This window comes from Platichthys flesus, chromosome 18 (genome assembly GCF_949316205.1).
Source record: "Platichthys flesus chromosome 18, fPlaFle2.1, whole genome shotgun sequence".
Lineage (NCBI taxonomy): Eukaryota > Metazoa > Chordata > Actinopteri > Pleuronectiformes > Pleuronectidae > Platichthys > Platichthys flesus.
This window is the reverse complement of record NC_084962.1, coordinates 2023625-2047568: the sequence shown is the minus strand read 5'-3', so window position 1 is coordinate 2047568 and position 23944 is coordinate 2023625. Positions and strand designations below refer to the sequence as shown.

At 41.5% G+C, this 23944-nt stretch overlaps 1 pseudogene; it reads right to left on the bottom strand.

The window, feature by feature from the left end:
* Positions 1-9207: 9207 nt before the first annotated feature.
* On the bottom strand, positions 9208-10505 carry LOC133973885 (putative nuclease HARBI1; annotated as a pseudogene).
* Positions 10506-23944: the final 13439 nt, after the last annotated feature.

The window sequence follows — 23944 nt, the reverse complement described above, 5'->3', positions numbered from 1 at the left end:
GTTAAATAAAAACTACCGGTGTCTGCAATATTGGCCCTAAATTGTATAGGATCGAAACCAAATTTTATGGTATCGCCAATCTCTTCCTTCTTGTGGGCCACAACCACCAAATTCCTTTAGTTCATGTTGCAATGATAAGGTTGAGACTGTGACACAGTAGAGCAAGCCTATGCATATATGGTGCTGGCCTACAGAATGGAGGCTCTTACATGTCTTTCTAAGGCATTGTCGCTTCACAGCAAGAGGGATCTGCTAGAATCTTTTTGTTTGCATGATCTCAGTGGGTCTTTTCAAAATGTATCAACTGGTAACCCTATCCCGCCCTGTCCAGGGTGTACCCTCGCGACCCTCAAAGGATAATCGGTGGAGATAATTGATGGATGGATGTTAGGGTGCATCAAAAAACAGAGTTTCAGCATATTGATCTGTCTGGGTGCTCAAAGTGTTACCATCCATGCAAAAACAATAACTGCAAAATATTTTTGCGATACGTGGTGATCTAGAGGTGGAACGGCACATAGCCGTATCTTCGTCTCGAGTAGCCAAAAATCCGGGCGCTCGTATCTAAGTATTTTGACCAAAATTACATAGATACGAGCGCCCGGATTTTATTAAGACCACAAGGAACCATATCAACTTGTGATAAAATGGGCATAATATTTTCCCTTTAAGTAGAAATTATGGGTATCGACACTTTACTGGAGTATTTATTTTTCAGACGACTTTTTACTCCTACTCCTTACAGTTACTTGCAAATATCTGGACTTTCTACTCCTTAAATTTTAAAAATAACCTCATAACTCTTATTTCATTTTGGCTTGTTTTCATTCCGGTTAGTCATCACAAATGATTTTTGAAGAGAGAAAATCTTTGGAATACAATGAAGGGGAAGTGTTTAGAAAATACTAAGATCCTGTTTCTATCAAATCAGAGTCTGACATTGAGTTTGAAGAAGAGGATGAGATTGACCAACAGCCAGCTACGTAAAAAGTTAATCTGCAGCCATTCCCAAATCGAGGCTATCAGCAGCCAAAATATGGATGTCAAAAAATCATGAAATTGCATGGCTACCAATGTATGAGGATGCCACCAGGGCGGATAGCAGTGACTCATGTGCAGGTCATCAAACCTTCTTACGAACTTTTCATTACGTAAATCATTCAACAGAATCCTTGTGAGATGCAGAAACTGGCAGAGAACTTTAACGTTAATGTGCAGGAATGTGGGAGCAGAGGTGATTGAAATGTACAATTTATCACTTTACGTAGTCCTGGGTCCAGTTTAGTGGGGGTCGACAGTGTACAGTCACTGAAAATATGTTCTTTTATATGTTCATCACAGAAAATGAATCCAGGCCAGGAGTCTCAGGTAAAAAAAAAAATTTATCACATAATTTTTCTTTTAGCAAACTTTGAAAACGAGTCCCACAGTCCCGAACAACATACAAGGGTAAAACAAAAGTGTAAAACAGGCAACAGCGTAGCACAGTGGGGCGGAGCCCCAGGCTGGATTAGTAGAGTTGTAACACCACCAACACCTACATAAGGCTCCAGCTCTCACAAGATGACGCCACCACCCTTAGGCTCCCACACGAGTAACCGCAGCCTGGTCTTTGGTCTGGGTGCCAGCATCACCCATACAGATGCCATCATCACTGGCGCCAAGCTGCCAAGTGGTCGCCAGATTTTGCGGTGCATGATGTACAACTGTGACGCACAACTGCATGCCAAGCGACCAGGTTTGAACGGGGCCTTGTCATGTTTTGAGGCGGCCAAGGTCGTTTTGGAGCAGGTGCGGCCATTTTATGGGAAGGCCAATATCCCAATGGTGAGCGATCGTCGAGCATGCGACAAGATGGTGGCACTTCTCGATGCTAACAACAAGTTGCGGCACATTCCGCAGGCCAGGCGCTCCAGTGAAGCTACAGCTCGACTGGTGGATACAATGGAGCACAGGCTGGACTCCACATTCCCGCTCTGGTCTCCAAACGCTGAGCAGCTTATCCGCAATCAGGAGGACATCGATTTCCTGGCCAGCATGAAGGGTGACAGAGTGGCCACATTTGGAGCGTTTGATGCCAAAATGCAATCCAAGGTGAAGCGGCAACAGCAGCGCGAAGCAGCCCAGCAGGCATACCTAGCCAAAGAGCAGCAGGAGATGACTGCGACATACAGCATGGCGGTGTTGGAAAGCGACAGTGATGAGGATTGCAACGCCGATGAAACAGCTGCTCCACCGGCGGAGAACACACCCACCCGCAAGTGTAAGTAGACTGGCACCACAGCTTTCATTCCATCAGACATCCTCAGCCGGCCGAGTCTCGTGTCACTTGCTACACAGTTGAAGATAACACCAATGCAGAAGGCTGCCTTCACCCGCGGCCTGATCGAGGAGTCAGGTGGCAATTTGGCAAAGGTCTCCACATCCTACGCAACAGCAGACCGAGCGCGCCGCCACACTCTACAGGCCATCAGTGAGGAACAGCACGAGCAGTGGACACCACCTCCCATTTGCGCCCTGCATTGGGACAGCAAGTTGACGCCGATGCTCACCAATTCGCACCAGTTGGAGGAGCGTCTGACAGTGGTGATCGGAGATGCAGAGCGGCTCAAACTGCTTGGTGTGCCAGCATACATGAAGGGAACTAACGAGCCTTGCGGAATGATCATCGCCCGCTGACATGCAAGCTGCTGCAGGAGTGGTGCTGCACCGATCAGGTTGTCAACATGGCATTTGACACCACCGCGTCAAACACTGGCCATCTCACAGCAGCCTGCATTGCTATCCAGCTCTCACTGGGTCGACCACTGCTCTGGTCCGGGTGCCGGCGCCACATTTTCACCGACCTCAAGGTTGAGACGTCCCGCTCGCCAGATGTTACATTGTTTACACGGCTCCGGGACAACTGGGACCTGGTGCCACATAAGGACAGCAGCCCATTGTCCTGCTACATTCCTGAAGAGGCTGAACCACCGTTCCTGGGCAAGTTGCGTGCTGAACTCATTGCATGCACTGCAGGAGTGCTTGACTACAAGCGAGGCGACTACCGCGAGTTTGTTCAGCTGTGTCTTGTGTATCTGGGTGCAGCACACACTCCAGTTACCTTCCAGCGGCCAGGAGCACTTCACAAGGCGCGGTGGATGGCCAAGCTGCTCTACATTCTCAAGCTGGCCTTGATGGAGCAGCACATTGCGTTGCTTCCTCAGGGGACCATCACAACGCGGCAGCAGGTGCGGAAGATTCAGACCTTTGCCAACTTCATTACGCACATCTACGCAAAGTGGTGGCTGACCTGTCACTCGGCCGTAGATGCCGCATGGAATGACCTCACACTTTACCACCACCTGTACGCGTACAAGTTTGTTGACGAACGCATTGCAGAATCAGCGATCAAGGCACTGGAGAGGCACCTATGGTACCTGACAGGCAAGATGCTGCCCCTGGCACTCTTCAGCACCAAGGTGCCAGTTGGCGAGCGGCGCGCACTTGCAGATGCCATCTTGGAGCACATGCCGGCTGACCTCCCCATGCGAGCCTCACAGCTCTGCTTTGGCACTGGCTTTGGCAAGCCAAAGTTCCCAACCCTCTCACCGACGACCAGCTTGGCTGACCTCGCCAACCCAGACTGCTGGTTCGGCATGCACCTGCTGCACATCGATCCAGTCTTGGGCTGCCAGTGAAGCATTCCAGATGGGTGCTGTGAATGTACGTGCCATCAATGTTGTAAATGACTGTGCCGAGCGTGGCGTAAAACTCACATCAGACTTTGTTGCTGGAGCGAGGATCGAGGAGCACCTGCAGAATGTGCTGCAGGCAGTTGAGCATGACCGCTTTAAATAGCCAAATCTACGCCACTGCAAGCGCAAGCTAGACCAGGACTAGTACTCAATATCAATGTTGTTCTTTTTGTTCTTAAATAAATAAATGTTGTTCTATTAAAAATAAATGTTCTCAAAAACAATTTCACGTTTTTGGTGTTTTTTGAAACACCCAAAACGGCCCATTTATATATTTTTCACATGCTGTGTTCTACCTCTAAATCTCAATGAATTTTCCCAAAACTTTGCATAAGTAATTTTTATCTGTGTCCGAACAAAATGCAGCCCCAGACAGATTGATATTTTGAGATTTAATTTTAGCATTGCAATTTATTGCACCCTAATGGATTTTCAAGTACAATTTGGTCGTAATTTATATGATGTCTTAGTTATGTTTAACACTTTAATCAAAATGTATGCTTTTGAGTAAAACTATCAATATCTGTATAATATCTGTCTCTGGAAGATAAGCAGTGAGAACTAGTAGGTAGCAGTGATTTAAACAATGGTACTGTCATATAATAATTAAGTCTGAAGGTTGAAATAATGATTTAGGACCTAAATGGTCAACATTTATATTTATTTTAAATGAGATATGTTTGACCTACTAAAATCTACTTTGATAATACAAAGATAACTCAAATCCAGGAGGTAAAACTTTTAGTACTGATGGTTCGTATATTACGTTTCTGGCAGGCAATGGTTTACCGTTGATTTAGCACACCTGTACGTGGTGTGACATTTAATATTTATGCAGAACACAGACACGAGTATTATTAAATTGGCCCTGGGTAGCATGGCATATTTATTCCCTCACAGGTTGTGAAGGCTGTCACAGGTAGGGTTATTAAGGTTATGATTTAAAGGCATCCCAGGCTCCTCAGCACTGACAGCACAGAACGTGTGAAAAGGAATACAAGGAAACAAAAAGTCAAAAACTGGTGAATATCCTGCTGTATTTATCCTGAATGAACAGCGGCACTCCAGCAACCTTCGTCTTTTTGTTGACACCCTCTAATTTGGTCTGAAAGGTAATTGGGTGCATGATGGATGTGCTGCTCTTTTATTATGTTGATTCATCCCTTGGATCTCAGACTGTCTGTCAAGATTTCCTTTTATAATTCTCCATCATGGGCACTTTAAGTAGTAACCATCTTTTTTTATGGCTTCAATCGATGTCTGTAAGAAGCAATATTGTTGTAGACATGTCTCAGCACATCATGTGATATTTACAACTAAAGAGTAGCTTACACTGTGCCTTTAAAATGCATACATCACTCTAGCTTTCAAATTATTCAGCTTAACACTGTAAAACTGAAGTAGATTAAATGTGTTTCCCCTGTGGTCAACAGATATCAACCATGTGACTCACATAATAACAAATCTCAAATACAAAATACTTCTATATTTAGTAGGACACACTTTAATCATCACTGGTGCAACCAACTGGTTTTAGAAGTCATATTATTTGTAATAAGAAATAAGTCATGAGGAAATTGAGTAATTTATGCAAGCAAACATTCTATTTGGTTTGTAATCAATTTAAAGATCTGTTTTCGAGTAAATGTATTTTTCAGTTGCTCTTAATCAAGGCATGTTAATTCAAGTTCGGTTCACAATTTATTACAATATCACATTTAGACTTTCAGAGAATTACTTCACATTTAACCATGCATGTAGTAAAAGTGGATGAGTAAGAGTTTAATTTGCTTACACCTCTTCATGTGTGACTCGTTGGCCCATCACAGGCCACTGTAATTCTGCTCAGAACAGAGATTCACAGCATTAAATTCCCCATGCAGAGATAGGCTTTGCAGCCCAGCAACTCAGTAACAGATGACAGTGTCCAGTTTCCAGTAGTGTGGAAAATGAAGGCTGGCTGTGGAAGTGAGAGAAATCTTCTTGCTGTCCCCTGAGCACACTGAGCTGGGCGGGGTGGGAGTGTCACTGTGGCGTCTGATAGCCAGCTCTGCATTAGCATAGCGGCAGGTTCCTCTCCGGGTCTGCCTCTCTGTCTGTCTGTCAGTCAGCGACTGTCCTCTGGGACGGCGGGTCGAGGCCTTCCCCAAGGTTGGACGCGAGACGACGGAAGTGACAGACAAGGACTCCACTGGAGGAGCACAAGTTTTTTTCACAGTTTTCTGAAATGTCAGCTAGATGCATGGTCCTGCCAGCTGCTACGATTGAGAGTGGAACCCATCTGGGTAAATGAGCTGAATTTATTTCTTTCCCAGTCTGACTTATGTGTAATTTCAAAGATGGACAGGCAACTGACCCCCTGCATAAACTCCATAGAGAAGGGAGGGTGAGCTCTATCAAGGTCAGACACTCTTTCATCTTGTCTGGCAGAGGTCAGGCACATATTTTTTTTCTATCGTAATAGTTCTGAAATTACTTGAGTGTCTGAGCAGGGATATGACTAAAATGAACTGCTTTAGTCTAAGGAGAGTGGCACTGCTTCTGTAGTGTTACTGTATTCTTCCCCTCCATGACATTTAACCCATTTTACAGACTAAATGGGGCTGGCACATAGGGTTATTCATGGATAGATTACTTGAAGACCAAGCAAAGGCCCAGAGGCGCAAGAGGGTAGGGGGCTAGAGCTTTGTGCCTGTTAGAATTGTATAAAGTCGTAGAGTTCACTTAAAAGTAGAAATGCACTGATCACCACAAAGAGACATACACTCAATTACTACTGAGTGATGCTAAATGACTTGACACAACATCACCACAAAGAGGCAAGAGAACCAAAACGACTACAACCTACTAGTATTTAGCATCTAGACACACTCCACCAACAAAAGCAACAAGAAAGCATCAACAAATCAATTAAAGCAGGTTCACACTATCAGTATCTGTATTATTACTGAACTATGGCTGTATGTAGTTTCTATGTTCATATTTCGATACACATACTTCTACATACTTTATTTCCAGATTCATACGAGGTCACTGTGACCTTTGACCTTCGACCACTGAAACATAACTTTAGCTTTGAGTCCAAGTGACAATTGATCAAAAGTTGAAGAAAGTCCTTAGGTATTGCATTTAGGAGGCTCAGAACATAATGTTTTAGGCCACTGTAACCTTGATCTTTGACCTTTGACCACATTTAAGACATTCCTTCAAGCTGTTCTTAAGATAACTGTTCTTAAGTGTTTAAGAAAAAAATAAACAAGGAATGTGTGTGCCAACAGTAAAAGAATTTCCTCAAGGCCTTTCGGACATTCCCTATTCCAGAGGCAATTTTTTTTTAATTCTATTCAGGTCATCCTTGAGTACAAGTGAAGGTTTTTGCCAGATGTAATGATATATTCTGTTAAAACAGAACAAGGTCATGTCACCTTGATATTTTGACTTTCAGCAACAAAAATGTAATCTGTTCAAAACTGAAATAAACAAGTACACAAATAAATCCAAGGACAGACTCCAGTGTGACATCCCTGGGGCCCGTTTCACAAAACTCTGAGTTAAAACCTTAACTCTGGGTTGAGCAACTCTGAGCTGTCAAACTCTAAGTTTTCGGTTTCACAAACAGGTGATAACACTTAGTTCAATCAACTCAGAGTCAAGGTAACCCTGAGTGAAGCTTGTGCATGAGGATATAAAAAGACTTCATGAATGGAACACAGATAACATGATTCACCATGGCAACAAGTGGTAAACAGCCTCGATCCTCCTACTTCTCCCCAGTGGAGTTGGAAATATTAATGACTGCGTATGCAGAAAGTGAGCATATATTTTTAAAAAGAAGCAATACTGTGGCAGCAGCAAAAGCGCGGGATCTTGCATGGCAGGAAATTGCTGACCGAGTCAATGCGTCAGTATTAATTTGAGAAAAAAAAGAAATGTTTTGTCTTGAATGTTCCACTTATTCAACAATTATATTCCATATGTGTGTCTGTGAGGACAGGTGCAACCCAACAGGCACCAAACGGACTTGGCAGCAGCTAAAGATGAAATATAAAAATGTAGTTAAAACAGGTAAGGTATAATAAAGTACAAGCAATTGTGATGTTGTTTAGCCTGCCCTCATTAAACAGCATTTAGTGGCTACATTCAACATGTGATGGATATATTTAAGTTATTAGGGAAATCTGCAAAAAAAAGAGAAATCCCAACACTGCCAGTATTTAATATTGTCTCTATGAAACACCTAAATGCCTTTTATACATACAAGTCTCCAAAGTTGTGTTTTCTGTATGTATTTAAATTTGACCTCCATTATAGCCAACAGAAAAAAGACTGAGGCCCGCAAAACAGGTGGCGGTCCACCACCACCACCTCTCACAGAGGCTGAAAAGATGGCCCTCAGTCAGAACAGTGGACGACCCATTGCTGAGGGCATCTCTGGGGGGAGTTCATCGGACCCACCCACGCCCCAGGTCACAGGGGCCTACATAAGAGGTAAGTTATTCAAATGAATGGCATGTACGTTAATCCTTTTTCTAGTGTTCGCTCAGTAATGGCCACCCATTCATCTTAGACACAACTTAGTTGGCACACTGATTTTTCTTGTAGCAGTAAGCTACAGTTCTTTGCAATTGGCTGCTTTTGCTTTCAGATATCAATCTATTTTAAGGTGACTCAGAGTTTGAAAAATTGTGTTTAAATTAGGTGGGGCACTTTTCTGGGTAATCATCAACTGTCTAATCTTCATTTTCTACCAGTTACTGATGGTGTAATCTGTCTCGTTGAGCCTTCTGCCATAACAGACCTCCATGCTGTTGTAAGTACTCTTAATATTCCACAGATTTTTCATAATTGGTAGAATATAACACAAACATTCTGTTTCATTACAGGAGGATGATGAAGAAACCTTATCAGCTGCCACAGAGAGGGAAGATGCAGAGAGGCCTGCTGAAGCATACACCTTTTTTTTTTTTAAATAACTTTGGCTCAGTTAATAGTGTTGTTCCACAATACAACTTGCAACTTCTTTCTCTCTAATAGAGCCATGCTGGAAATTACAATGTGGAAGAAGGTCCATCAACCTCCACAGCACAGCTTACCTCAGTAAGATGTTGTTCAGCATTGACCCACAACTTACAATGACACTAAATAGACATGGCACTGAAATTCAATGTCATTTATGTTCCTATAGCTCCCTGTGAAACAACTTTACAAGGTATATTTAGAATCTCAAATAAACAAATCACACCTAGAAATGGAGCACATAAGGCTGCAGATCACCAAAACAGAAAAGGAAATACAACTGCTGGACCATCAGTTAAAGGTGGGTGACGTGCCCACAGGTGGATGTTTTTTAATTGTTTCAACAACAAAGGATTAACAACTGTACAAAATTTGTCCTTCTAGGAAATAAAGAAGACCTCATAAAATGAGATGCATATTGTCGTTCTTGAACATTGGGGAGGTGATGGGTCAGTTAGAAATGATTGACACATATCATGTCTCTAACAGCTCTTCCATCTCGTGTATCAGCAGGGGGGGTATGATTAATACCTGGATCACAGGGGGAAAGAGTAGGACATTGTTCTCCTCTAATAGTGGCAATGTTGTGGAGAACCACACATGCCACTATAATGTCACAAGCTCTCTCTGGGGTGACCCTGAGCCTACGAAGGCACTGGAACCGGGCCTTGAGTATCCCGATGGTCATCTCCACTCTGGCTCGTGTCCTGCAGTGAGCCAAGTTGTAGTGTCGCTGTGGGCCAGGCTCAGGGTCAGGGTAAGGGGTCAGCAGATAGCGCTGGCAGGGGTACCCTCTGTCTCCGAGTAGGTAACCATCGAACTCTACTATGATAATACAAGATACAGTTTGTTTCAGTTGCAATAGGAGGAAACAAAATATTTGATCATAGGATATAACTATATACTATATATAAATTATATATATAAACTCACCACCGGCAAATCTGGCACTCAGTGTCGACTCACGAAACATTCGTGAGTCATGCACAGACCCAGGCCACTTCGCTTCCACATTGTTAATCATGTGGGCTCCATCACATATGATCTTCACAGTGGAGAACAGTAATTAGCTGTATGGTGTAGTGTATTTAACTTGGAATGTTAAAGGCTACTATTTAGGCCTACCTGCACATTAATGCTGTGGACAGATTTCCTATTCACATAATCTCCTTCATTTATTGAAGGAGCGATGATAGGAATGTGAGTGCCATCTATGCAGCCAATCACACCTGGAAACCCTAAAATATATCAAATTGACTGATTAGTGCTTCAAGTCTCAAAGCTTTATGACATAAATTAATTACTGCTAAGACTGATACCTGCAATTCTGTGGAACTCTTCTTTGAGAAGTCTGGTGGGTCTGTGACTTGGGAACACTACAAACGTGCATAGTAGCCGTTTCAGTGCAAGTGTCACATTTCGGACAGCCCGACAGACAGTTGCCTTGGACACATGCTCTGCATCACCGACGTTATACAAAAAACTGCCGTTGGCAAAAAAACGAAGTGCAATACAAAGAATTTGCTCGGAACTGAGAGCATGTCCACGATGCGTCATGTGAGCGATGTGAGGGCTGAGAATATTGTTTATATAAATTATAGATGATGCAGAGAAACAGAAACGCTCAAACAGATACTCATCAGGGAATGATAAAACATCCAATCAGGGTCTAATAATCCTCTCCCGGTGGAGATGTCTGCGGAGTATCTGCGCCTCGACATCAACTGGCTCTTCAATAAAAGGACACGCCATGTCTGCCACTGCCTTCAGTCTGCAGGCTTCAACTTAAGAGCAGGAGAAACTCGGGGTTAGTTGAAGAAAACCTGCCAGCGAGCAGGTTAGGTTCACGGAGTATGTTGCCAGAATAACTGACTCAGAGTAAAGCTGAACTGGCTTTGTGAAACTGAAAAACCAGAGTTTCCCTCATCTCAGGGTTAACTAACTCAGAGTTTTCACTAAACCTGCTTTGTGAAACGGGCCCCTGGAGTTGTCTGCTGTGCTTGTGTTCTGTTTCAGGATCCTGTAGGCGGAGTCAGCCTTAGTCATCAGCAGTGATGTGGCGCACCTGGACGACCACTACTTAAGAGACCTGCAGACTGGGCTCTGGTCTCTCTCACTCACCGGGTTGATCTCCACATGGACGTGTTCTCTTTGTCTTTTGGTGTTTTGTAATATTAGTTATGTAAAATAAATGCTATATCTTCAGAACTTGTGTTATCAGGGTTTTCTTGTTGCACACCTGAGCCAAGGTGTAACAAGTGGGGGCTCGTCCGGGATCCCAGTTGTACCAGGTTGGTTTATCACTCTTTTCTGTGCTGAGTAAGTATTCATTATCAGGCACTACTTAGAAGGATTTACCTTTGGAGTTACCTTTCCTGGTAGGAATAAGCAACAGTATCTCTCTCGGGAGTCTGTTGGTTTGCTATTTTTGTTTGTTATTTTTGTGCAGAAACATGATTTGACCTTGTGTCTTGGGTACACGTCCATGTCTGTCTGGTGAGTAACAGCATAGCTGGGGCTTTTCCTGGTCATTGGTTTTGTGTTTAAAACACCCGTCATGAAATGCATGAAGACCAGGGTCTAGAGAAGATGTTTCGTCTCTACGGAGAGACAACAAAAGACGAACCTTGATCGAGTGTCCAAAAATCCAAGAGTCTCCCTACCGTGTCTAGTGCCCCTGAGCAAGGCACCTTACTCCCCCAACATCTGCTCCCAGAGTGCCGTACATGGTCGCTCACTGCTCTGTTTGTCCTGCACCAGATGGGTCAAAAGCAGAGATCAAATTTTCCTACCTGCATGAGTGTGCCTTTGCATGTCTGTGCATGTGTTTGGGAAAAATAAATGCATCTTAATCTTAATCGCCAGTAGGAACAGATACATATCTTATATTTCCTTCTTCAAATACAGATTTATTTTGGTAACCCAATTTTTTAATAAGTATGCAAGAGGTATGGATGGTTTCTTCCCCCTTTAACACGTGAATGCATTGTTATATATCCTTAACATAGAATTATACAAATACTGCTTTACTGTCCTGAGATCTGTTCCTGAGCTCCACAAATGAACCCGACAGTCCAGGATACTCTCGCTATATCTCCTTCTCAATCTCTTACTTAATTTTTTTTATTTTTCTCAGGCAAAAAGAGATAATGACATGAAACAACAACAGAAGCATGTCGCCTGTGAACTTTCAAACACTAGTGTCCTCTGCCCCTTACCTAACCCTGACCCCACCACAAACACTATTCAAGAAGATAAAAATATTTCGAGTGGTTCTTTTACTCTCAGGGGTCGCTATCACCTTCCCCCCAATCCCATCACAATGTCCAATCACAACACAACATTATGTATTTAGTAAATCAATTAACGATCAGCACTTTGGCTGATTGCTGGCGGCTCACACACATCCTCGCCGAGTCATATTTGGACCCAAGTTGAAGAACTCATCAGCATGTTTCAGGAGAGAGCAGCGCTTGTTACGATTTATGGTACATTTCATGCTCCCATTTCCTTTAGTAGGCAATATGTGTCACTTTTATAACACTATGAAGTTGAGGTGAAATGTTAAGTGATGTTTCAGCGATGTGCAAAAAGAAGAGATTTGCTGAGCCTTAAGTGGACATCCCAGCATTCATCCAGCCGTAGAGGGTTCACAGCCATTTTCTGACACCGACATAACAGTATTGTATGGAGCGTCTGTGTCCTTGATGAGCCACCGCAGTGCTTTACAGCCTAGGAGAGAAGGACACCCCATCTTACTGCCACATTCACTAACACCACAGTATCTAATGAACAGCTAGTTCAAGAAGCTACAGCCCTGGGCAATTTGGTGTTTATGTGCATTTGTAATTTTTTTTCTGTGCCCTACTTTCATTTAGTCTCTTTTGTAGCAGACTATATATGAGTGACACTGATTTTAGCAGTCTGGGTGCAAAGATGGCTTTACAAAGAGTTGTACTTTATTTTCCTTTTAGCTGTGTCACATTAGGAATCATCAAGCATTTTTGCAATGGCCATATATGACAGTCGTATCTCAAAACCATACTAACCTTAAATGCAACAGCACAATCAGCTCTTCACTAGCAACAACCAGCCGTGCCGTAAAGACATACTATGGAATTGGTCAAAGGTAATCTCGACCACCATACTTCACCCATTATCTGTCACCTTGAGTCTGCCCAGCTCCTCCTTTTTCCAAGACCTGATCATGCAAACCTGATCATGTACGTTTTTCTCTTTTGTATGTCATTTGAAGGATTTTTTTTAGTCAACCACACATTGTTAACAATGTTAATGTTATGAGTGTCTTAAACCTACCTGAACCATCATTATGTTGTGTATATTCCACACTGTAATATGCAGGAGAGTTCAGCCCACATGCTTTATGTGCTGACACCCTACACACACCTGAAACAGATGCTAGAGGCCCTCAATCATGCACACAAAACAATGGCATAAATTGAAATGGCATCTGGGCAATTGAAGTCAAGGTTCCAGTGCCCGACAGGCGTCAAAGTTTCTCCTGATAGGGCCTTTGATATTATTATTGGATATGCAGCCTTGCATAAAGTGCCGTAAGACTAAGGAATTATTTCGGTTACCTATTTTGGATGAAATTTATTTTCATAATAGTTAAGGAAACTGGATCAACTTGATCTTCTTTATCTGTCACGTCCAAGTTGAGGACTCAAATGCAGATGACACAGTTGTGGATAGTTAACAAAAGAGTCTTAAATGACTGAAGGGTTTAGTATATAGAAGAAGAGGAATCTAAAAACACTCAAACGAAAACACATGCTCAAAACCACAAGGATGCTACTGGACATCTGAATCTAAAACGTCCTAATCAGTCTTTATCCACCAGAAGCTTGCACCTCTGTGTTGCTTGTTGTTAACATTGATCAGAGAAGCGAAAGGCGTGTCCATAGTAGAAAAGTTAGAAAATATGTCTAGATGCTGAATGTAGTTCATGGACAAATAAAGCCCACAAGGATCAAATGAATGGCAAATGGTGTGTATCGTATTAAATAGTGTATTTCTAGTCTTGATATCCACTCAAAGCGCTCTACATTACAGTTTTCACAAACATCCACACAGTGCATCTATGTGTGGCACCTTTCTTTTTGAGATGGGGATATATTCGGGGATTAGTAATCTTGCCCAAGGACATTTAGGCATGTCGAACAGGGATGACAGGGATTGAACCACCGACCTACTTTAAAAGAAAAATAAACATTTTAACAGAACATCTTAAAACAGTGCAAAATGTGCAGACAGCCACATTGTCACATCTCTAATAAAAACCTCTGGGGAGAAAAGCATATATGAAAATAGTATGTTAATATGTTTGCTTGCTTTTTTTTGGCACAAATTAGAATGAGCAAAAAGTAACACAAATATGGCAAATTACAGTCCAGAGGGATTATTAGCATATCATGTCTTATTGCTCAAATCATTAGAATAAATAGAACAATCAAGGACGAAATTAACTAATCGTGCCTATTAAAATAATCAAATAACTGAATGTTGGAGCTGTGGAATTGCGGTTGCAGTGTAAATTGCCAAGACAGCATACCTCAGGTTAAACCTAAGGTAGGTATCTACTTCTCATACTACCGGTAATCATGAAGAGGCTGCATTTAAAGACCTTGCTGTCCCACTTGGAAAGCTCTTCCAAATGCGGACAAAAATGTGTCCTGCCATCCACTTTGGTACGCAAACGATCATCTAACGGTACACATGTTAAAAAAACATCTTGTAACATTTATAATCAACCAAACTTTTTTCTGTTGGCTGGAAGGGCGGCTGGTGATGCCATAAGAAGACTAGTCTCATTGCAGTTCTGCAGACACAGTCTACGTGGCCGATGAACGATCCGTAGACCGGGTCCTCCAATGGATACTGCCCCTGACTTGAGACACTGCTAAAGTTATTCCTGAAATAACCCTGATAAGCCAGTAACCTTGATCCATAGAACAGGCCTTGGATCTCACTTCACTGGTCCTTTTGCAAACTCAAAGAGAGAGCAGTGGGGTTTGTATATTGGCTGTGTATAAAAAAGATTTAACTTATTTTAAAAACTGCTCATAAAAGTTGAACGACGTGGAGGCCATTAGTGAATGAATGAATGTAATGGTACATTATGAAAGTGTCAGAGGACGTCAGCTGAGTAGGTTGTGCTTCAGTGATTGTGCTCCACCACAATGTGGACACATGCATTATCAAGTCTCAGAAAATAACCCTGATCATGTCATCTGGCCTAGGAGAATACAGGTTTATAATAGGAAGCCTGTATAACAAGGCAGGGGGGGTCTGCTCTGTGTCAAGTGACATGAAGGAGTCAGTATTTTTGGAGGTTGACCATTACTAGGGGCTGAATGTTATTATAATATATTACAGTTCATTTGAAAGGTCAAATGTAATCCCTATGCAGATGTTTCCAGATTCCTGCCAACGCCGGGGCCAGGTGGAGGACTCAAGTGCAAGACTAAGGCAGGGTAAAAGTTCAAATACAGTCTTTACATAAACGTTGGTTTGGTTCATAGGTGTCAATCAGATTCAAGTGGATGTATCAAAAAACGCAGAGCCTTGAGAGAGGGGTAGAAAAAAAAAACTGTTTGCTAATAGACATACAGAAATCACAAGGAGGCTGAAAGTCTTCCCATTTTTTTGCTGACCAAAGTAAAGTGATAAATCGAATTGACTAGTTGGTGAGTGGTCCCTCGTCATACTATCATTATATAACATAAGTTAACATAATTAACAAATCAAAAAGGTGGAAAAGTGTATTTATCACATTATTAATGCCACACATGAAGCGAGCCACGCAAGCTACTTCAGGCAGCCAACTTGAGCTGCGCTGCTCCAATCATGTGACATACCTCACTCTCCACAACCATCTATAATACACACTTAAGCAGTATTGCTACCAGTTGCTTCAGCCCCTCCATCACCCAAGGATCCACCTGTAGGCTCCAACTGGGGGGTTACAAGTATTTGCTCATCACTCCCATCATAACTGTGTAATCATATGGGGGAGTGATTAAGTCGGAGCCTAGACACCAAACACTAAACCTGTTTTACTGTTGAACGTGAGTTGTCTGACTGAAATTAAGTAACATTTACAAACACCTTATTTTCTGATGCATTAGGGATGCTGATCAAAGGAAATACCAGAGAATAACCAAAAGAAACCCATTTCACTTCTTTGTGGTGTCTTGACCACCACAAAGAAGTGAAAGGTTTGGGTTATGTCCCAGGCATCCGCATCACCTTTGAAAATACAAACATGAGCAAGTTCCGTGCTTTAACATTTGCAAAACAAATATCCCCCCCTTTTTGGGGGGTAGTTTTTTTCCTTACTCTTGCAATTCATAATCATAGTCCTGGCTTAGGGAACTACTAATGAACTATTAATGTCTCATCAACTCGAGTCATTTCAGAATCGTTCCTCACTTATTGTTTGAATAAGCACACATTCTGTGCACTGTAAGTGTTATTAGCTAATAGCTTCATTAATTTTCATAAAAATATATTCCAACCACTATTTCACACATTCATCAATACAAATTCTAACAAAACAAGTATAATCTTTTCGCTACTGTTCTGAAGTTTCTCCAGGTGACAGAAGCTCAGAGCAAAGCCAGAATCATTTCCAAACACTCACTCTTGTTTTTGCTGTGTTTGCTCATGGGCTGTCACACACCGTCATAAGCTCTTGACTGAACTGACCTTTCAGCACCATTAGCAATTAAAGCCTGATACATCTTGGCCTCTTTGCTAATTAACATGCAAATAAAGTCTTGAATTATGCAATGGACTAGCTGGACTAAACATGATAGAAATGATGAGCAGAGGCTGAGCTGCTCAATGTGGCTGTTATGCTCACATGATAAAGAAATTGATTCAGCTTTTAAACCAAATACTGAGTGATCTATTCATGTACCAGTCCCAGGAAATGGACTGATTACCTGTGAAAGTGGTTAACTTGGCTGTATTGTGTAAAACATGTTTATTGGACTATTTCCCTGAACATCTTCGTCATAGAAATGCAAGAAACAGGGTTTATGACAGGAATGACAAAGCACAAGTAGCGCACGCTTCCTTCATCAACCCTCGTCTTGTTGGTGATATTCTATATTATTTACTAGACTGTTAACAAGTCCCATTAAAAAGCCACCACAAGCATACCCAGTACATTGGTTTTTATTGAACACATTTCAATTACTATTTAAAAAAGGCTAAATTCCCTGTCTGTCATTCCAAAATGAATGTATTTGTTGAGGACTATTTGCTGCAGCAAATTTACACACATCTGATGCTCTGGTGAGTTTTTCTTACAGCAGTGTGATGAGTGTGGGATTGATATAAAGGATTAAAGCGCCATAACGAACATTGGGCTTTTACTTGAAAGAGACATTTGGTAACTTTAGCAGCATCACTTAATATCGTATCATTCACGGCCTTTGTTCTTCTTGAAAAATCAAACAGCACTTGTCGAGACGTCGTTTGACTTAAACATGACACTATAATGATTTTAGTAATCCAACAAGCAGTGTATTTTTCCAATATGCCTAATTTCACTAACTTACATTTTGCTATCGCTTTTCTGAATTTGTACAGTGATGATTTTAACCCTGTGCTCTACTGACACATTGACAGCAACACTTGTTGGCATGAACCTGAAGCTTTCCTTCGAATACCATCTGTTATGAATAAGTTTTATGCTTCTACCATCTTGCTCAAAATGGAAAAGTATAAATCAAGCGGGTTTTCAATGTTGGAGTGACACAGACACGAACAAGGCAAGGCTCATGTTCTAATTTTTCTTGAGGTCATGACTGGACTCATCCAGCAGTGCTGTGGCTACTTGATATACAAGGCCACAGTAAAAGGAAATGGATCTTGATTGTCACGCTCTGTTGCCCCACTACCAATTTCCTGAGTCTCTAAAATTGTTAGATGCCAAGAACTCTTGAGAGGTAAGTGACAGCATCTGCTGGTGTGGAACGTGATGCACCAAATATGACAGCATGCTGTATTGAAGCAACTCATGCCTGTAATTAATTTCTATCCTTTAATTCTTCTTGATGTAATTATCAGACCAATTGGATACTCGGTATTGCACTGGACAGTGTGTAGCAAACTGAGACACTAAGACATTAATGTCTTTATTTAGTTGTGCACAGTGTCTCCTGGGTCACCTTGCTTACAGTATCCATGAGAAACAAAGATTTTATTTTGCAAATGGTAAAGGATAATTCGTGGTTAGTACCCCTTTTGATGTTACTTTTAAAACTTGATGAACTGTTGAAATGAACATCGGCTCACCAAGTTAATTGCTGACCTTTGGGAATGAATGTTAAATAAGATAAAATATTTGCGGAGTTGGGACAGGTCATTCTTTTGGTCTTCCCACCTGCTGGACTCCTGCAGATTGTTGTCACAATCTAGCTGAGGAGACTGCGAATGTGTCATCTGGTGATGAAAGAGTAGCGACGACTGACGCAGCCCTCAATCGCCTAGGAATGTGAGGTTTAGCCTGGGTGTACTTCGGATTGTCAATGATTGATGGTCATTTTGCCTTTGGCCCAGGCAAGTGTAGCCTTTTTGTTAAGCAAAGCAAATGCACCGAACATTCCTCTGCTTTATGATCTAGTCATGTACGTTGAAGTGGTCCTCTTCTCTACAATCCATCTTTTAACATGTTTGCCTGTCTTTCCGTATATTTTGTATCACAGTTTCAAATACGGGTTAGGTGGCTCAGAGGTTTGTCTTTCCCATCCACTTATTTGAAGGTTGCTGAATGTGACTGGTAGTAAGGTGTCTTGAGTAGTAGTTCAGATCAGAAAAGTACCGGCTGGACACTGTTTGTCAGATGTCAAGAAGCAAAAGGTTTAGGATAGATATTTAAAATTTGAATGGAAATTCTCAATCTGAAAAGTAACAAGAAACTATAGTTTTATAATAACTGTTCTTAAATAACACCACAGAAAAAGGATTGTGCTGGCATTAAGTCAGGTGACCTGATAGATACATAATCTCACTGGCTGGAGGTTTCAAATAATTTGGCCCTTAGAACGCTGATTCACAGCAATGAAATTAAAGGAAGCTCTATCAATCCCATTAAATGTGTTTCAGCTCTATCAATCCATGTTATGACACCCCTGTTGAACACTAGCAGTGTCCAATATGCTATTAAATGTACATGACAGATATGTTTCTTTTGATATCTTTGATTTATTAAGGCATTCATTCATGACATTCCAGTAAAAATGATAAAAGTCAGCAAGTTTAAATGGCTCGTTGATCCTCAGAGCTCCGCTGCTTTCACTCCGGCTGAGTCAAGGGTCCACGTTGTTATGTCGGGTTAGCAGTTCACTATCCAGCAGTGAATGAGTAGTCAGAGAGGAACATGATGACCGACTGATCACCGTCCCTTTGCTCCTATTGGTCATAGTGGAGTAACTGTCTGATGACAGTCATGGGAGAAAATGTGGGTCCATTTGAGGGGTTTCAAGTTTCATGGTGGAATGTTGACAGCATGTATTTTGACAGTGACTAGTTATGAAAATGTCACTTTATTAATAACATTCAATGTTCACTTTATATTGTTGTTACCTCCTTATATCTTGTTTGAACGCAATACATTCTATCGAAGTAAGTCACTACTGAGCCATCTACTTGAGTCATTATAAAGTTTCTGTTTACTGTACCCACCACTGCCCATACTACGACCCAAGTTTACTTATTGTTGAGGCCCAGTTGTGGAAAGTGATTTCATTTATGCAAGTGTTGAACAGTTAGCAATTTCTAACTCCACCATAGTAGTAAAATGGTCAATAGACATTATTACACCGATGGGAAAATAGTATTAGACTCATAAGTATTGTATTGTTCTTCTTCTTTGTATTACTTAACCATGGATCTTAAGACCACACTAAATCTAGCAAGAGATCAAGGGGAAAAAAACAACTAAAAAAACAGAATTTCTAAGAAAAGAACAACACGCTGAACGAACTGACAACATGCAAGAGAATAGAGAGGGGCTGCTCTAGATGTTTTTTTTACTATCTTCAGAAAGTAGCTCAGTCCACTGAGGAATGATGAGTTTCAGAGGCTGCTCTAATCACAACATTAGTCCCTCTCCAGCGTCTGCAGACCCACGAGAAGACCTACCATCATTCTTTGTCCGCAGCAGCTTGTCGTTCATGACATGAGACCCCTCCCCAGCTCTGCCAGCTCTCTGACTATTGATCCACCAGACCAAGAGTAAGAGGGAAGCTCCCGTCATATATCAATGCTCTGTCTCAGACCAGCTGATGAAAAACACTGGAAGCCCATCTCACCATTCTGCCTGTAATCAGTCAGTGGGTCCATCCCTGAAGACCCAGACCTTGAGTCGCTCTAGCCGCCAAGGACACCAGTCTGCCCACCCTGATGGTCCTTCAGCCTTCAGCCACTTGAGAGATGTTACAAAGTGTCCCCAAAATCAGCGCGGAATAGGGCTCATCTATCTTCGTTGGTCTTGCAGTGGGCTTCGCAGCATGCCAAGATCGGTCATAGATTTCAGCCATCCATCTCGATCTATCAAGTCTGATGACTTTCAGTGTCCCACTGTAACAGATGGTAAGTAACCTTCATGCTTCTCAGGGCGAGTGTGAGGCATGACAGCACCCGATTCAGTTCAATCCCTCAAATGGCCAGTCTATGGACTCTAGATTAACAGAATGAGCAGGAATTTACATTTTGTGAGAATTTTGTCATCGTTTTTTTAAAATTCTGATTGACTTTAAAGTGAACTAAATAAAACTGAAAGCTACCTGTGTACTGCAGTTAATTGCAGAACACAAACCAACGCTAAGCCCTGGTGGCTCTATTAACGGAAGATCCACCTTTTCAAAGCACTATAGCAGTTATGTTTAAAGGGATAGTTCACCGAAGAAAGAAAAATTTACTCATTATCACTTCACCACTATGCTGATGGAAGGGTGGGTGCAGTGTTTGAGTCCAGCAAACACTTCTGGAGCTAAGGGTTAAACTTTGTTGCAGCAGAATCCAATACAATTGAAGTCAATGGTGACCTACACACTAGACGTAATAAAAAAACTGAAAAAATATAACATGCCTCCATACTGGTGTGTCATCCAAGTGTCAGCAAGCTCCGACATTCATATTCAACTCGAAACAAGGTCATTTACATTAAAAAAAAAAATTCAAGAAACATTCTAAAATTGAAGATTCTAATGTGACGTCTGAGCCTGAATGGAATCAATTAAACTTCCAAATTGACAAGCCCAAATACATGGACCATACACAAATAAGTGTTAAATAGATGTCTGATCACTAATTATAATACAGTTTCCTCACAAAATGACCCATTTATTTTGTGAATTCGATCCATGTGATCCAAAACCATCTTGGCAGGATGACTATATTACTTAAAATGTTACATCTTTTGTATTCAACACATTAATAAACTGAATCTCAGAGAAACCATAGCAATGAGCAGAACATGATATCCAGTATCCACTTCTGCCTAATGCACCCATGTTTGTAAGAGACTACATTGATTTCCTTGATGACTCAGATGTCACATCATCTGATGATAGAAGTTCAAGCAGGGTGGACCCGAGCACCGACATGGACAGGCTGCTGTAGTGAAGTTAATTTAATAGATCAAATGATCCAGACCAGGCTGACAGGTAGAAAGGCAGACAGTCAGGTGACAGACAATAGGTGGCAAAATATTAAGGGCAGCCCAGCTCAGAAGAACCACAGAACAAACATCAGACATGGTTTGGTTCAAACCATCGTAACCATGGTTGGCTTCCATATAAAACCAAACAGGACCATCCTTTGAATTTTGTCCCTATTTGTGCCTGTTAATTCATTTGACAGTTGCCAGCCAGACAAGTGGTGTGTGTGATATTGAAAAAATGGTGGATAGCTAGAGAGAATTTCATTTCCAAGGTCTTGTCATCCTAATAAGCCAAAGAGGGTCAAATTTCCAGCACAAAGAGGCCCTGCCAAGTAAAGCTTCTCTTCCTATTATTGGTGAGGACAGAGAAGGTAATTTCATACTTGTTTATACTCCCATTCACAGGCTCTATTCACATCAGAGCAAATTGATTTCACTCCTCATATTGCCCAAATCCTCCAGTTTCGTCCACTCCATGCTGAAATTAATCATGGTAATGTCCCTTCTAAGTGAAAAGAAAATTAATTTCCACTGCCACACGGATCTAACTAATAACAGTACAAGAAAGTATAAAATGGGAAATCATTACTCAGCGCAAATTATCTTTTTTATTCGTACCCACCGCCGAGCACGAATGGAGGGGCAGCCGCGGAGGAATTTAAGGCAGATACCTTGAAGTGTGTTTGACTTTCAACAAGATCCTGGAGAAGGAATTAAAAAAGGCAATTGGCCACTGATTGCTCCCTAATAGCAGAAAGAGGCAAGGAAAAAAAAAAATTACTGCAACAAATTTCTTTCTTTAAAAAAATGCCTATTCATTCATGCATGTTATTAAAGCCAATGAGCTGAAATCCCCCGCTGAAACACAAACAGAGCGACGGCGAGCTTTAGGCAACCTGAAATCACCAAAGCTGTTATTAATGTGTATTTGACACCCATTAATCAAAATGAAACCCCACACAAATCCTTATTTGTGATCTCAGGCAAATATCCCTCAAGTCGCACACTGAACTTCTCCATTTCATTATTATGGCCTTATGTTGCTCTTTAGGCGATTATCTCTATATCCATTCAACCACATTTATGAATTCACAGGATTTGATAATTTGATGAGGACAGTGTGATTTGCAGGCTCATAACGACAGACACAACGTAAGCCCTTACAGGACTGAAATGCATGCTTATGCCTGAAGATCATGATGAATGGGATTCCTCATCGTGGCATATGTCGATGCCACCAGGGTCTCACCACAGCAGCTAGAGACCAACTTCAACTCTTTTTAGCATTTTAACTTTGTTTATTTAACCATTGGAGCACAAATAAATAAACCTAACCTAAAGGGCCAGCAATTACTGCTGGCGACTAATTTGCAGCTCAGCATTGTCTCTGTGTTCCTTCGAGTGCCTCTCTCCATTTATATCTTTGTGTGTCTGTGTCTCTGTCTCTGGCAGCTCAGTTGCTGCCTTTTTGAATCCAGGGAGAGCTGATTGGCCAGCTAGTCTCTGCTGTGCCAATCCCCTCTCCCTGGCTCACCTGGGGTTGCTCCCTGAGCCACCTCCACACTCATGAACATGATTAGTTGATTAAATGTTGCCACCTTGACTATAATCGGCAACAGAAATTCTGGCTGGGTAAGCTAATTCAAATAAATAAATGTATAAATCTAAATATAGAAGGATTTCTCAGCATGGAATTTATACATTTTTCATTAAGTATTGTGAGTCCAACAAAGTTGAGTTAGGAATCTGAGTATGAGAGAAAACTTCGCTCAGATGATTTAATTAAGATTAGAAAATAATTGAGTTATTGACGGCTCACTGACGCAACGAGAAGTAGAAAGTACCCGACTTTTAAAACTCCACCCCTGCAGCTGATGGCAGATCACGTCTGCATATTTTACTGTCCACAGTCGGACCAAGTCTATCTCGAATTAAACATTTAAAATTATAAATGTTTATTATTGATAAGATTGTTATTTTCAAAAATGCAAATGTTCATGATCTCACTAAAAGTAAGACAATTGAGGAACATGAAATAAAAGCAAAGTTTAAAAGTAGTGCCCACTGTCTCCTAGAAATTATAAATATACATTCATGCATATATATTCAGAAACAAACATAACGCATTTATTTTTGTTTTTAGGGTTAGACTATTAATATTATTTATTTAGGGACAAACCTGGTAGCAAAGCCCTTATATGCTTAAGGTTTTTTCTGCACTGCTGCTCCACCTCTGCTGTCAACTTAGGCTACCTCAGCATGTCCATCACATACTGTTTGTATATACTGCAGTCTATAAGACCAATAAAGTCTATCAAGTCAATCCCTAGAGTTCAATGTGGCCATAATGCAGCAGTATCCTGCAGGCTTATCAGATTTGTCCTTGAACCTACTGCAGACTCTGCTCAGCCTTCACTGTTGTGACCTCCCAATTCTTCTCTTAATCTTCTCTCCTGCAGGAACAAAGCGGTTGATTAGTTTTACTTTGTGA